This window comes from Cebus imitator, unplaced genomic scaffold, assembly GCF_001604975.1.
Source record: "Cebus imitator isolate Cc_AM_T3 unplaced genomic scaffold, Cebus_imitator-1.0 Scaffold95, whole genome shotgun sequence".
Lineage (NCBI taxonomy): Eukaryota > Metazoa > Chordata > Mammalia > Primates > Cebidae > Cebus > Cebus imitator.
In genome coordinates this window covers 6,080,378-6,083,180 of record NW_016107410.1, presented here as the reverse complement: position 1 = coordinate 6,083,180, position 2,803 = coordinate 6,080,378, and positions in this window count along the sequence as shown.

Sequence of the window (2,803 nt, the reverse complement as noted above, 5' to 3'; positions counted from 1 at the left end):
CAATCCAAAAAGAGGGAATCCTTCCCAAATAATTTTATGAGACCAACACCATCCTGATACCAAAACCAGGCAGAGACTCAGCAAGAAAAGAAAACTTCATGCCAATATCTGTGATGAACATAGATGCAAAAATCTTCAATAAAATACTGGCAAGCCAATTGCAACAACATATGAAAAAGCTTATCCACCATGATCAAGTAGGCTTCATCCCGGGGATGCAAGGCTGGTTCAACATATGCAAGTCTATAAACATAATTCACCACATAAACAGAACCAAAGACGAAAACCACATGAGTATCTCAGTTGATGCAGAGAAGGCCTTTGACAAAATTCAACAGCCCTTTATGCTAAAAACCCTCAATAAAGTAGGTATTGATGGAACGTATCTCAAAATAATAAAAGCTATTTATGAAAAACCAACAGCCAGTATCATTCTGAATGGGCAAAAACTGGAAGCATTGCCTTTGAAATCTGGCACTAGGCAAAGATGCCCTCTCACCATGCCATCTGTTTGCTTTCAACCTATCTGTGGCTTTATATTTACAACATGTTTCATATATAGCATGTAATTTGGGTTTTCTGTTTTATTCATTCTGATAACCTCTATATTTAAGTTATAATCAATATAGTTATTTGCATGACTGAATTTATGTTTACTACCCCACTATTTGTCTTCTATTTGCCCTATCTATTCTTTGTATCTTGTATCTTCTTATCTCTGTTTTTTTTTTGTTTGTTTGTTTTTTTGGAGTCATAGTCTTCTCTGTCACCCAGGCTGAAGTGCAGTGGCATGCTCTTGGCTCACTACAACCTCCACCTCCTGGGTTCAAGCAATTCTTCTGCCTCAGCCTCCCAAGTAGCTGGGATTACAGGTGTGCGCCACCATGCCTGGCTAATTTTTGAATTTTTAGTAGAAATGGGGTTTCACCATGTTGGCCAGGATGGTGTCAATGTCTTGACCTCGTGATCCGCTTGCCTTGGCCTCCCAAAGTGCTGGGATTACAGGTGTGAGTCACCGCACCCGGCCTAATTTTTGTATTTTTAAGTAGAGACAGGGTTTCATCATGTTGGTCAGGTTGGTCTCGAACCCCTGACCTCGTGATCTGCCCACCTCAGCCTCCCAAGGTGCTGGGATTATAAGCATGAGCCATCGCACCCAGCTCCTTCTTACCTCTTTAACTTTCAGATTACCAGTTCATTTTCCACACAGCAACCAGAATGATCTTCTAAAACAAAGGGAATTGGACCGATGCAATTTCCTGCTTAAAACCCATCAATGGCTATATAAAATTCTAACTCCTCACTGTGGCCTGCATGATCCAGCTTTTTCCTACTATCCAAATCTCATGTGCGACCACTTTTTCCCTTGACCAATCTGCTTGAGTCATGCTCCTCCTTCTAATTGTTTGAACAAAGCTCGAAGTTCTTCCCCTCCCCAGGCCCTTTCCACTGATGACACCCCCTTTCAGAAGTGCTCCTCCCAGGGATCTCTCGTATGGCCTGCACTGCTCACCTGCCAGGTCTCAGCTTTTGTGTCTTTTCTGTCATAGTAAGAAAAACTGAAAATTTCATAAAACAAACACTCAAGTACCACCAGGTAAAGAAGAAGAACACTGCCAGCATTTATGTGCCCATTACCAATTACAGCCTCTCCTTTAGCCTAGAGATAAGCACTATCCTGATTTTTGTGGTGACCATTTCCTTGCTAATCTTTAGTTTTACTACCTGTAACCAATTTATCTGTAAACAATATAGGCAGGGCATGGTGGCTTATGCCTGTAATCCGAGTGCTTTCAGAGGCTGAGATGGGAGGATCACTCGAGGCCGGGAGTTTCAAACCAGCCTGGGCAACATAGTAAAACCCCATCTCTACAAAAAATTTTAAAAGTAGCCTGGCATGATGGCACATGCATGTAGTCCCAGGTACTTGGGAGGCTGAGGTTGGAGGATCACTTCAGCCCAGAAGTCTGAGGCTGCAGTGAGCTATGATCACTCCATTGCACTCCCGCCTGGGTGACAGAGCAAGATCCTGTCTCAACAAAACCAAACGATATAATTTAGTGTTGCCTGTCTTCAATGGAATAATATTGTATTTTTTGTGTGTATCTTTTTTTCAACAGTGTGCTTGTGGGATCCATCCGTGCTACTGTGTGTAATAGTAATTAATTAATTTTATTGTTATAATGTAGTCCATCATATGAATATGTCACAATTAATCCATTATGTGCTCGTATAAACATTTAGATTATTTTTAGGGTGTGGTTATTATAAATAATGCTACTGTAAATATTCCTGCACTCCTGTCATGGTGTATATTTATGAGAGATACTAGGAGTGGATTTACCCCAGGTCATAGGGTATCAGTGTAATCAACATTGCTATATAATGCCAGTGTTTCAAAGTGGCTTATTAAATTATATTCCAGCAATTAATGGAAGTCCCCACTGCTCTATATCCAAACCAACCTCTGGAATTGTCAGATTTAAAACACTTTGTCACCCCAATGGATGGGGAATATCCCACTATGATTTTAATTTTCATGTCCCCGATTTATTTTTATTTTTTTATTTTAATTTTTTATTTTTAATTAATTTTAGTTTTAATTTAATTTAATTTTTAATTTTTTTTTTTTTGAGACAGAGTTTTTCTCGTTTTGCCCAGGCTGGAGTGCAATGGCACGATCTCAGTTCACCTCAACGTCTGCCTCCCGGGTTCAAGCGATTCTCCTGCCTCAGCCTCCTGAGTAGCTGGGATTACAGGCATGTGCCACCACACCCAGCTGATTTTTGTATTTTAGTAGAGA